We start from the raw sequence: 14322 nt of genomic DNA on the forward strand, positions 1-14322 counted from the left end.
CCGTGGTGGTTGCACTCTGACGCAAACCAGGTAGCCCTTGTCACAGGTCGCCACTTTCAAGATTTAAGGGGTGTAAACACCCCAAATTTTCACTCCCCTCCCCGACATTTTTCACCAAGCATCAGCTTCAAGCCTCTGAAATCGCCAGAGGGCAAAATGGTCATTTTCTGAGCTCGGACCTTGCAAAAGTCTAAATTTCATCTGAAACTCTCAAAATTTCTCTATTTTTAGCTCAGATGTGCAAAATTTTATTTCTGACAGGAGACAGACATCTCCAAGTCTTGATTCAAGATTGCATTTCATAAGACATGACATTGCATATCATTGCATGAGCATTTCAAATCACTGCACTGCACAGCATGTCATTTCGAGGTCCAGAACTCTTGATTTCAAAATCTTCATTCCAGATTAGAATTTCAACTCTTTTCAAAATTGATTTCAAAACCCTGGGTCTTCAAAATTATCAATTTTTCCCATTTTACCCCCAGGACTCTGAATTTCAAAATATTTCCTCAGGAAAACCATCTGGATAGTTTTCAATATGAATTTCAGTCACTTCACATCAGATTTTGCCCTTTTTGACAATTTCAAATATCTTTCTTTTATAAAATCGCCCTACAAGGGCAAACTCTTTTCAAAATTCCTGTTTTGCCCGTTAGTCCAGATTTTATGAAAATTCCAAAAAGAAGTTGTTGTTTTATCCTTATTTCAATAAAGAAGCAATGTGGGACCCACACTGAGGTGGTGTCACACAAGCTCCCCTTTTGAAAATTTGAATTTTGAAAAAAACCAAAAATATAGGAGCCTTGTCCCCTGGATTGGCGCCACTTGTCTTTTCTCTCTCCTCCCATTTCCATGCCAAGTGTCAGTGTGGGGCTACCTTCAGAAGCCGCCACATGTCATCCCAATTGTCTGCCATATGTCACCCTATCCATCCTGCGCCATGTGTCATTTCAAAGACTACCAGGAGATGCCAAGTGTCATAGGTTGTCCTGTCTAGAAAAAGTGGAGTTTGTCTCCTCTGAGGTGGCGCCATCTAGAGTGTCTCCTGCAGAGGACACATGTCAACCCCTCCTTCCTTCTAGAAAAGTAGCCTGACACATGTCTCTTCCTACTTTTCTCAGAAAAGTAGGAGACATGTGTCACTCCTAAATTCCTACAGAAAAGGTAGGCTTGTCTCCTCTGAGGTGGCGCCATCTGGAATGTCTCCTGCAGAGGACATGTGGCAAGCTCTCATTTCCTCAGAAAAAGCAAGTGCCATGTGTCATTTCCTGCTTTCTTCAGAAAAACTAGAATTCAAAAGTTCAAATCTCCTCATAGGTGGCGCAGATCCTGAACTTCTACCTTTTCCATGTTGTCTGAGATGGCGCCACATGGCTTGGCCCTCCTTTTCTCCCCTCTGCCACGTGTCATTCTCTACTTCTTTCAGAAAAAGCAGGTGACACATGTCCCCTTCTACCTCCTTCAGAAAAAGTAGAGGACACATGTCTTCTCCCTACTTCTTTCAGAAAAGTAGATGACACATGTCATCTCCAGCTTCCTTTAGAAAAAGTAGAAGACACATGTCACTCCCTGCTTTTCTCAGAAAAAGCAAGTGACACATGTCACCCTTTGCTCTTCTCAGAAAAAGCAAGGGACACGTGTCATTCTCTGCTCTCTTCAGAAAAAGCAAGTGACACATGTCACTTTCTGCCTCCTTTAGAGAAAGCTAGAATTCAAATATTCAAACTCCAGACTGAGGTGGCGCAAATCCTGAACTTCACCTTTTCAATTTTGTCTGAGATGGTGCCACGTGTCCCTTTCCCTCCTTTTCCTCCCTCTTGCCACATGGCATCGTAGGAGCCACTCTGAGGAAATGCCACATGTCAGCCTCTCCTTTCCTGCAGAAAAGTAGAATTTGAATTCTTCTGAGGTGGCACAATCTGCTTCCTCCACTCCTATCCCTCTGACACATGTCAAGCACCTCCAGAGATGGCGCCACATGGCATGCTCCTACTGCTTTCAACTTTACACCTCAGAACACCTTTTGAGGTGGCACCAATCCAGAGTCCCACTTGGCTTCAAAATTTTATTTTTATTTTATTTTTAATAAAAGTAGCCACATGAGGTGGCGCCACCTGAGGGCTCCCTGCAGAAGACAAATTCGAATTTCAAACCCCTCAGATGACACCCCCTGAGATGGCGCCACATGGAGGGCTCAGATTGAACCTGTTTGAATTTCAAAAAATTTCAGAAAATCTATAAAAACAAGGGTTCACGCCCAGCCTAGGGGGATCATTTTTTAGCTCTGGTGAACTTGGAAAATCCGACCTAGCCTTCCTAGAATCAGATTTTGAACTGTGGAAATCGTGCCCCCTTTGGCGCATTGAAGAAGGTGGAGTAGAGCTCGTGCTGTGGCCAATTCAATTCCAACAGAGGTCGATTTTGGTGGACCATCCGAAGCTTGGAGCGAAGGACGAAGGAAGCTCGTGATAGCTGACCCCTTTCAGGAGCTCCTACGCTGCGTAACGAAGCAAGGGACATTCCAAAGAAGGAGCTGAAGTCTGCAATTTCCATTTATTTTCTTTATTTAGTGATGTAATAATGTAAATTTTGGAATAAGAGATTTAATTTCCTGCTTAGACTAGGATGCATGTCATATAGTTGGAATTTATGCAATATCCTGATTATATGATTCATGCATTTTATTTCAAAAGCACCATGGATGTTCACGAATGGCACGTGCACCAACTCTTAGGGAGTTGATGGACTCGGTGGGATCCATATTTACATCCCTAGTCGGAATATGGACGAGACCCAGATCCGTCATCTTTCTACTAGTCACATTGAGCCTACACTCTTAGGCTATCTTAAAAATGCACATCATATTTCCAAAGTTTTCAAAATCATGTGCATCAAATCAACTAAATTCTGAGCATATTCATGGCCACAGTCAGGATATGTGAAGGATTTATCTTGACTTAATGCACATTTTCCCAACAAATCTCTTAGAAAATCTTTTCAAAGTGCATTCATTCACTCATATCATTTGCATCATGAAATCATTGATTTTCTCAAGATTTTCTCAAGAAAACTTCATTCTCAAGAAATCGATTTCTCAAGAAATTCTAAGGATTTTTCAAAATTGGTTTTTCCAAGACAAGTTTTTCCACAGTTTTCCCAGGAAAATGATATTTTCTTAAGATATTCAAAAGAGTTTTCCAATCTTTCTTCAAGATCCAAAAATCGATTTCCGAGTATTTCAAAAAGGTAAAATTCCCAGGATTTCGATTCCCCAAGTTTTGAATTTCCTTCTCCAATGAGCTTTCCTATGAATTTCCATCATTTTCCTAAGAAAACTCTCAAAGTCCAAGTTTTCCTAAGAAGTGCTTCCATTTTCAAAAGGTTCATCTTTTCTCAAGAATCACTTCCATTTTCCCAGGATTTTCAACCATTCATAATTTTCCCAAGTCTTTATGAACTTTCCTGAGATTTCAAATCTTTTCCATCTGAGTTTCCTGAGAAATTGACTTTCAGCTTTTTCCTGAGAGAATCTTTTCAACTCCAAATATTTTCCAAGCATACATCATGTTTTCCCAAGCTGCATTTTCCAAAATCTCATAGCACATGCCTGAATTCTCTGTGCATTTAGGATAGAACATAACTTTGATAATTTAACTAAGTCAAGCATAGTTTTGGTCCTTGGTTCGATTACCCCTGTTAAAGGCGGCAGGAACGGTCGAACCTCGTACCGACAGGTCGAGCCCCATCCCATGGATTTTCCCGCAATTTTCAAAAACGAAGGCGAGTATTTCAAAACAATTTCCAAAATCCGGTCAAGTTTGAAGCGCGAAAGCGTTTTTCCTCTTTCTCTCTTCCGCGAGGAAGGGAAGGCGGGGGAAAAAATTCGCGACGATAACAAGGGGTCATGCATGTTGATTTCAAAATATTCATTCATAAGACATGAATTGACTAAATGAGACTCTAATTTTAATATAGTCTCATCGTAATGCACGATATTAATGATTATATAGACATGCAATCATAATACTATTTCTTTCTATCATGCATGACATATCATAACTAATGTTCATATCACAATAAACATGTATATAAATCAACTCATAGTGTAAAGCATGAAAGTTTATGCATGTCATGGTCTCACTTGAAAACTATCATGCTAATCATTTATAACCTTATAATAACATGAAACGTGAAAATGTTTATTCACATCTAAAATTACTTATAACATCCCTTACCTCAAGTGTGAATATCGTGCTTTCATCAAAATCGAGTCTTAAGATGCTCTAACAATGTGATTTGGTTGTTACATAACATGTTCATATTAATGCACAAAACTTCACATATTATTACTAAATTACCAAAATACCCTTTATTGAATTTATTCATAAACTCTCAATTTTTACATTACTAATTTGATTGAATTTCATAGACTAAGATTTTCCTTTACGATACAAGTCCAACGCACCAAACCTCACTCGATTCTGAGTTCGGGTGCAAAGTTATGTCCATTTTATCAAAATGGATCTCGGGTATCCAAATGGATATTCTGGTCATTTCGGATTTTGGTACAACTCCAGAATTACCCGATCCTGATCCATCTGCGATCTGGATCCAATACAATTCAGCTTGATCCAGATTCATTATTCATCTGGGTCCAGAACTGTCTGACTGGATCCAGAACATTCTGACTGTATCTAGAACAGTCTGAATGGATCCTGACCTACTTGACTGGATCTGGGATAGTCGGAATGGATCCAGACCTGTTTGACTGGATCTAGGATAGTCTGACTGGATCCAGACCTGTCTGACTAGGTCTGGACCCGAGACTGGTCCAATCGGATCGAGAACAGATTTGGTTCAGTTTAATTGGATCTAAACTAAGAACCCTGATCCAGTCAAACTAAACTGATTCAATCAGACCCAATTTGGATCAAACCGGTTCAGCTCAAATTTGAGTCAGTCTGAACCAATTCTCGTGAATCAGTTTGGCCAGAACCCAGGTTGGTCTGAACCGATTCAATTCAGACCGGTTTGGTCTGAACCGACCCACCGAACCAGGTTCAGCTAAAACCGGTTCACACATTTTTTTGTCTTGGTTCGGTCAAGGTGCAACCCAGACCGACCCGGTTCGGTCTGGGTCGCACCCAGGCCGAACTAACTTTTTTTTTCTTTGGTTGGCTCAGTCTGGGCATGACCCAAACCATTGGGTTCGGTCTGGGTTGCACCCAGATCGTCGGGTTCGGTTTGGGTCGCACCCAGACCGACCCAGTTCGATCCAGATCACACCCAGACTGACCCGACCTCCCAATAAAAGCCCTAACAGGGGGCGAAAAGGGGCATCACCCCCCCTTCTTCTTACACAAAGAGGGGTCGGCCACCGGAGTCAGCCCTCTTTGTCCTTCTCATTGGCAGAGGAGGGTCGGCCGATCGCCCCCCTCCTCTCTCTCTCTCTCTCTCTCTCTCTCTCTCTCTCTCTATGTATCTTTTTTTTTACAGAAACTCGCCGACAGCCATGGTTGTCGGCCCTCTTTGCTTTGACAGAAAAGAAATGAAGGAGGAGAAGATGAAGAAGGAGAAGGGGAGGAGGTACTCACCTCATCGTCGTCATTGATGTCGCTGGTAAGTCTCCTCTCTCTCTCTCTCTCTCTCGATGTAGGGTGTAGAAGGAGGGCCTGCGCGAGGGTTTTTTATAGCCCTCACGCAGAGTGAGGGGGTTGAGAATAAACCTCACCCCTTGTCAAATCCTCGTAGACAGATTTCTCAAATGGGAAACTGTTTTTTTTTATCCCCTCTGGCCTTTCTGTCGGAGGGAGGTTTTATAATTCTATCCCTCTTAAAAGAAGATTTGTCATGAATCTTACCTAGAAACAACTGTGGAAATTGCTCACGAATGTCAGATTCACGCTCCCAAGTAGCCTCCTTATTGTTGTGATGGCTTCATCTAACCAATACCAACGGTATCTCCTTATTTCTTAGTTTCTATACCTTTGTGTCAAAAATCTCTATGGGTTTTTCTCTTATGCTTAAGTCATCTTGTATATCCATCACAGACTCAGCTGTAGAACTTCTGCAACATGAAACACGTTGTGAATTCGAGATAAAGAAGGTGGCAAAGCCAGTCTGTATGTTGTTTGATCAACTCTCACGAATATCTCAAAGGGTCCAATATATCAGTGATTCAACTTTCCTCTTTCACCAAAATGCATTACTCCCTTAAACAGAGAAATTTTCAAAAATACGTGTTCATCTTGCTCAAATTCTAACATGCGTCGTCTTTGGTCTGCATAACTCTTATGTTGAATTTGCACTATGAGAAGACACTCTCAAATGAATCTCACCTGGTGTGACATCCGTTGCACCATCTCGGGTCCTAACAATCTTCTTTCTCTGACCTCATTCCAACACAAGGAAGTTCGACATCGTCGACCATACAATGCCTCAAATGGAGTCATACATATACTTGCTTGAAAGTTGTTGTTATAGGCAAACTCCATTAATGGTAGAATATCATTCCATGAGTTGCTATACTCCAAACTACATGCTCGGAGTATGTCCTCTAAGGTCTGAATGGTTCGCTCTGACTGCCCATCTGACTGAGGGTGAAAGGTTGTACTCATTTTTAATTGTGTCCACATTGCTTCTTGAAAACTTTGCCAAAATCGTGATGTGAATTTGGAGTCTCTATCTGAAACAATCGAATCAGGTACTTCGTGGAGTCTGACGATCTCTTTGATAAATAATTAAGCCAATTGGTCATAAGATTGAGTTGTCTTACATGCCAAAAAGTGAGTTGACTTAGTTAGCCTGTCAACAGTCACCCATACTGAATCCATCCCATTTTTCATCCTAGAAAGCCCTGAAATGAAGTCCATCGAGATATCCGTCTATTTTCACTCAGGTATGAGAAGTGGTTGCAGAAGACCACCTAGTCGTTGGTACTGAATCTTCACCTGCTGACGTACTAGACACTTGCTAATAAACTCAACAATGTCTCTCGTCATACCACTCCACCAAAATGTATCTTTCAGATCTCGATACATTTTAGTATTGCCAGGATGGATGGCATATCTAGAATGGAGTGCATCCTCCAACAATTAATTTCTAAGCTGGTTGTCCTTAGAAATGCACACTCTCTGACGAAATCTAAAGAGTCCTTGACCATCAACTTTGAATTCTGACTCCTCATTTTTCGAAATCTTCTTTCTTATTTGGGTTAATTATGGGTCTAAGGGTTGCTTTTCCCTAATTTGCTCCCATAATTATGATCTCATGGTGGTTTGCACGAACAACAACCGACCTGGTAAGCATTGAGCTTTTGCCTTTTGATGAGCCATCGAGGAAAATAACTCCCAATCTACGAGTCTGACCTATGCTCCTGACTTTTGGCTAAGGGCATCAGCGACTACATTAGCCTTTTCTGAATGATATTTCAACTCAAAAACATAATCTTTTAGAAATTCCAACTATCTCCTTTGCCTCAAGTTCAAATCTCTTTGCGAAAATAAATACTTAAGGCTTTGATGGTTGGTAAAGACCTTAAATTGCTCATCATAGAGGTAGTGCCTTTATATCTTAAGGGCGAATACCACTGCTGCTAGTTCCAAATCATGCATCAGATAGTTAACTTCATGAGTTTTAAGCTGATGAGATACATAAGTTATAACTTTACCATGTTGAATCATAATGCAACTCAATCCTTTGTGAGAGGCATCGCTATAGATAGTGAAACCTCTGGATCTAGAAGGTAAGACCAATACTGGGCAGTGGTCAAACACTTCTTTATCTCCTAAAGACTCTGCTCACATTTATCGTTTCATTCAAACTTTACGTCCTTCTTTGTGAGCTTTGTCATGGGAGTTGCTAGTACAGAAAATCCTTCTACGAATCACCGGTAATACCTAGCCAACCCCAATAAACTATGAATTTTTGTAAGATTCTTGGGACTAGCCCAATTGGTAACTGCTTCAATCTTTGCAGGGTCTACCATAATCCCATCTTTAGAAAAAATATGTCTAAGGAAAAACACTTGTTCCAACCAAAAGGCACACTTAGAGAATTTGGCATAAAGTTGTTATTCTCTAAGTGTTTGCAGAACTATTCTCAGATGCTCTTCATGTTGCTCTCTCATGGTAGAGTATATGAGGATGTCATCAAAAAATACCACCACAAACTTATCCAAATAGGGTCTGAAGACCCTATTCATCATATCCATGAAGGGAGCTGGTGCGTTAGTCAGACCAAAAGGCATAACCAAGAATTCATAATGGTCATATCTTGATCTGAATGTCGTCTTAGCTACATCTTCTTTCTTGATCATCAACTGATGATAATTCGGTCTCAAATCCAACTTTGAGAAACATGCAACTCTTTACAGTTGATCAAACAAATCATCAATTCTCGGCAATGGTTATTTATTATTGATGGTCACTGCATTCAGTTGTCGATAGTCTATACACATGCATAATGATCCATCTTTCTTTTTAACGAATAGGATTGGATCACCCCAAGGAGATACTGACGGTCGAATAAAACCTTTCTTCAATAATTCTTGCAGTTGCTTCTTGAGTTTCTTAAGTTCTGCAAGTCTCATCTGATAGGGAGCCTTCGAAATGGGCGGTGTTCTCGAAACTAGATCAATTTGAAATTCAATCTCACGATGAGAAGGGAGGCTTGGTAGATCTTCCAAAAAAAAATCATCATATTCACGAACTATGTCTACATCTGATAATGTGAGGTTTTCTCTCTCTTCAGTTTTCATGTAGGTCAGGAATCCCATGCATCCCTTTTTAATATATTTATTGGCCTTTATATAAGATATGATAGTTGGCTTGGGTAACTTTTTAATATCCTGATATGTGAAAGTGGAGGTATGGGGTATTTGAAAGTTGACACACTTTCTTCTACAATCAATAGTGGCATGATGGTCCGACAACCAATCCATACCCATAACAATGTTTATATCTTTGAAGTCGAGTTGCAACAAGTTCACAAGCAACTCATAATTTTTTATTTTCACTACACAGTTAAAATACACTGTATCCACTATGGTGGTTGCTCCTATAGGTGTCTCTATTAAATAAAAAACATTCAATCGAAAAGGTGTCACTGGCAACCATTTTTCAAATGCTGAAGAAGTGAAACTATGTGTAGCACCTGAGTCGAATAATACACAAGCAAGAACACCAGAAATAGAAAGTATACCTTCAACCACTTTAGGGCTGGCAAGAGCTTCTTGGAGAGCTACAGTGTAGGCGCGACCTGATACTGTGAGCTTCGGCTTCGGTGAGACGTTGCTTCTCCAATCAGGTTGTGGGCAATCATTGGCATAATGAACCATCTGCTGGCAGTTGAAACATCTTACGTTTCTCAAGTCACATTTACCCTCATGCCTCTGTAGACCACATGTCCTGCAAACGTTGTCCGACTAGGCCGACTTCTGGATCTTCTACCGCTTGGCTTGTTGATTGCCCACATAGTTGACTTGCTTACCCTGGTTCTGACCAGGGGTTTGTCCTTTGTACTGCCTCTTGTTGTCTCGTTGAAATCTTTCTCTAGACTGAAACTTTCTTCAAGAGTACTCTACCCCATTGCCACCATTGAGTTGGGCCTTATCTTCAGTCTTGGGTATTTCTTTCGCTTGAGGCTTCTCTTTCGTTCTCATCTCCCAAAACTCGTACTTGGAGGCATAGTCAACGAGCCGACCATATTTCTTTATTTGTTGTATCCCTATCAACCTCAAAATTTTGGGTCTCAATCCCCTCCCAAACCTCCTGCACTTCTCTTTCTCGTTTGCCACTAAGGATTTGGCAAAATAGGAGAGAGAGTTAAAATGAGCAGTATACTGGGCGACAATCATGTCACCCTGCTTCAACTTCCTGAATTCTTCTTTCTTTTCCACTCTCTGACACTTTAAGAAGAATTGTCTGTAAAATCTTCTCACGAATGTGGACCAGAGCAAGTACCTGTCCGACTCCAAGGTATCCCTAATAGACCTCCACCAGTGCTCCACATTGCTGGTTAGATTGGATACGACTATCCATACCCTTTGATCCTCTGGACATTGGATGGCATCCAATGCTTTCTCTACTTGCATCAGCAAAATTTCTGCCACGACACCATTAGGAGTGACATCGAAGAGTGGAGGTTGCATGTTCTTGAACCTCTCAGCCCATGAGGTGATGCCAGAAATCACCGTCTGAGGTTGACTTTGTTGGGCTCGGGTTATTTGCAGGAGCTCATATAGTATGCGATTGGTAGTGTATTTTGGCGGTATTCTCATACTTTGACCTACTGAACTTTTCATCGGTGATCCAGGTGGGATCTTCATACTTTCTTCTCCACCTTCACATGGAGCATACCTCTCGGGAATATGAATCATCGCGTGGCTCCCCTGAACTTATGCGCCTTCCGTAGTAGGGGATGATGAGGGCACTCTTCACGACGGTCCGCCAAGGAGCTCCCTTTCTCGACTGACCGCTACTGTGTCCTTTGATAGGTAAGATGTTCCCCTGCGAGTGGTCATCGATACTGAAGGGAAATTATCACTTAGTGGATGTATTATCACGTGGTTCGTTGGTACTTGTATGAAATTTTATCACATATCACACAGTATATATATATAATCATTCATTTTATTTCATTCATAAGTCTTATAAATGTACGAGAAACATCACTAGCAAGAAAAGAAGAAACAATACAATTCAAACAATATGACTCGACTTAAATAAGCTAACACTGTGGGGTGTCCCATAGTGCTTAACAATCAAGCAAGAAGTAGGATCAGGTGCAATGTAATTGCAAACTTTTAGTGTGCTGCTGCACTTGATCACCTTCATTTTTGGGATATCATTCCCAAAGATGGAAGGTGATTAGGAGCAGCAACACACTAAAAGTGTGCAATCACCTTGCACTTCGATCCTCCCTCATCAGACGACTTAAGTTAAAGCGACTACTAGCTCAATTGATTAGTGAAATGGTGACATCATCTTCTTTGCCCATAAAGCCAGGCCACGTGTGACTTCTAAATATCATTAAAAGAAATAAAATAAAAGGCATGTTGAAAACCTTTGGTGTATAGCTCTCCTCTTGAGGCTTTCTCAGAATTCGGTATCTGATCTCCCGTTTGCAACTTGATGACTCGGACTGTCAAAGTTTTTATTTTATTTTATTAAAAAATATAACAAACTCATTCATTATAATTTTATACCATAAAAAGCAAATAATCTAAGGTCCTAAACAGGGGTGTAGCAAAAAAAATGGTGTGATAGTCAGGGGTTCGGGGGCAGCACCCCTGGGAAAAAAAATTAAGATAAAATAAAAAATGGCTACAATTATTAATAAAAAACTATTTCATATGGACAAATCAAACTATTTGCTGCAGTCAGGGTTGGACTAGGACTGGGCTAAAAAAATGGATAAAAAACTATTTCATATGGAATCAAGGCTGGGCTAGGACTGGGCTTTTAAAAAAAAAATTAACTGTTTCGGGAGGAGTCCTGCCCCCCCCCCCCCCCCCCGCTCCACCTCTAGTCTTAAATCAATCATAAAGACTAGAAAAAACAAGTTTTGCTAAATATGATTCATACTTATCTTATTCAACGCAATGCATACATGCATAATATCTCACCAATTCTTATTCAAGGTATCTTATAATAGCAAGATGTAAAAAAAAAATCTAAAACTTTAATCAAAATAGAGAGACAAGTAAGTAGCCATCAAGAGGACAAAAATATAAAACTACGCAATTAGCCTTCCATAGTTCCAATTTCTCTCTCACACACATGAAAATTGCAACAAAATACCAAATGTTTGATTCCTTGCCTCAATGGTGATTAGGATTTGGAGTTCGAGGCCTGAGAATCATAGAGACACAGGTGCACCAACTTAGCAACAGCGTCAATGATGGTCAAATGATCAAACTCGAACCCCAAGCATAAAGTAGACAAAAAATAGAAGTTGAACTGCCAAAGAAAAAGGCAGAGAGAGAGAGAGGGTTACCTGTGCAATCTATTGTTCCGCTGCAACCATTGATGCCATAAAATAAGAACAAAACACCACCAAGCAAAGGTGAATTTTGGTTCTCGGATTTGGAGATATAAAGCAATGAGGACATCCCTCAGATTATTTAGAACATCCCAATGAGGGGTTGTTGATTGCCAAACCAATTTGAAACACTTTCTCCCATATTCGCATTCCTAAAAGAGATGCAATGATGATTTCTCCTCTCTCCTTCAGATGGGAGGCTCAGTAGGGGATTGAACCCCTGGGTCTTAGTGGTTTTTCCGTTCGTTAACCATTCTTAATCATGCAACAATCTAATCATTAACCTACCTTATTCGAGCAGAGACTTATATCTTGTCATTGAATTTTGTTATGAATGATGAACATTTTTCTGTGTAAACCTGACTCTGATACCACTTTGTAACACCCCGATCTAGAACCTTAGGAGTCCGAGTTCGATTGGTATTACTTTCCATAGGGAAAGAGTACAAAGTTTACATAGAGAAAACGTGGTTAATTTTTTTTTTTTATTCTCATAAATCAACTTCTTCTTACAATTGTTCATCATTCATAACAAAAGAAAGCAAATACATTTTATTCAATGACAAGGAAAATTAACTATACCAAATGCTCTGCTGAAGAAGGAAAAGTTGCTCCCGACCTGATTGTGCTAATGCCTGAAACCCACAGTTATAATTAACAAAAATGGAGGTGAGTCTACAGCCCAATAAGAAATAATTATAAGTAAATAAATAATTAACTTACAACTGTAGTGGGCTCTAAGCCCCTAATCTTAGTTTAGTTCTCGACACACCACACATGTTTGTATATTTTAATTACCTCCATTATCATTCTCAAATACTCTCTCTCACACAACTATAACTAGGTTGACTATATCGGTCATAGCCATCTATAGGCGTAGCAACCTCGTAGAATACCTCAATTCTACATGTTGGCCAGACAATGAACCATACACTCCTAGTGATCCCCGAACCACCAGGCACTGCAATGAACCACCACGGGGACCCCACCGGTACCTAACCGAGAGGTCAAGCTCTCAATCTCGGTATGATTCATGCTACATCCTAACCATGATGGTTATCAACTATCTATGGTCCTCCAGAGTCCCAAACCAGTGTGAGTATAACCCTAAGTCAAAACTAAGTTCACAGATTGAACGACATTCTCAAACTCATAATTCACTCGTTCTCACACGAGTGATGTCATGACTGATCACAACAATCTCATTTATAATCTCATGATGATATTAGGACCCATACCTCTCTCACTTAGCACACAATGATGTAGTGTCTCTATATCGTTAAATCACCGGCGGCCCACTCTCCGTGGTGGCTGTACTCTGGCCGCAAACCAGGTCACCACTTTCAGGATTTAAGGGGTCATGCATGTTGATCTTACAATATCCATTCATAAGACATGAATTGACTAAACGAGACTCTAATCTAAACATAGTCTCATCATAATGCATGATATTAATGATTATCTAGACATGCAATTACAATACCATTTTTTTTATCATGCATGACATATCACAACTAATGTGCATATCACAATAAACATGTATATAAATCAACTCATAGTGTAAAGTATGAAAGTTTATGCATGTCATGGTCTCACTTGAAAACTATCATGCTAATCATTTATAACCTTACAATAACATGCAACGTGAAAATGTTCATTAACATCTAAAATTACTTATAACATCCCTTACCTCAAGTGCGAACATCGTGCTTTCACTGAAATCGAGTCTCAAGATACTCTAATAGTGTGATATGGTTGTTACATAACATGTTCATAATAATGTATAAAACATCATATACTATTACTAAATTACCAAAATACCTTTTCCTAAATTTATTCATGAACTCTCAATTTTTACATCACTAATTTGACTGAATTTCATGAACTAGTTGATTCCCCTCTACAATATGAGTCCAACGCACCAAACCTCACTCGATTCCAAGTTCGGGGTGTAAAGTTATGTTCATTTTATCGAAATGAATCTCGAGTATCCAAATGGATATTCTGCTCATTTGGGATTTCGGTATAACTCCAGAATTACCTGATCCAGATCCATCTGTGATCTGGATACAACACAATCCAGCTTGATCCAGATTCATTACTCATCTGGGTCTAGAACTGTCTGACTAGATCTGGACCTACCTGTCTGGATCCAGAACATTTTGACTAGATCCAAAACAGTCTGAATAGATCCGGACTTGCCTGACTGGATCTGGGATAGTCTGACTGGATCCAGACCTATTTTACTAGGTCTAGACTCGAGACTGATCCAATCGT

Source organism: Nuphar pumila, chromosome 2 (assembly GCF_984573655.1).
Source record: "Nuphar pumila chromosome 2, dmNupPumi1.hap1.1, whole genome shotgun sequence".
In the NCBI taxonomy this organism is placed as follows: Eukaryota; Viridiplantae; Streptophyta; class Magnoliopsida; order Nymphaeales; family Nymphaeaceae; genus Nuphar; species Nuphar pumila.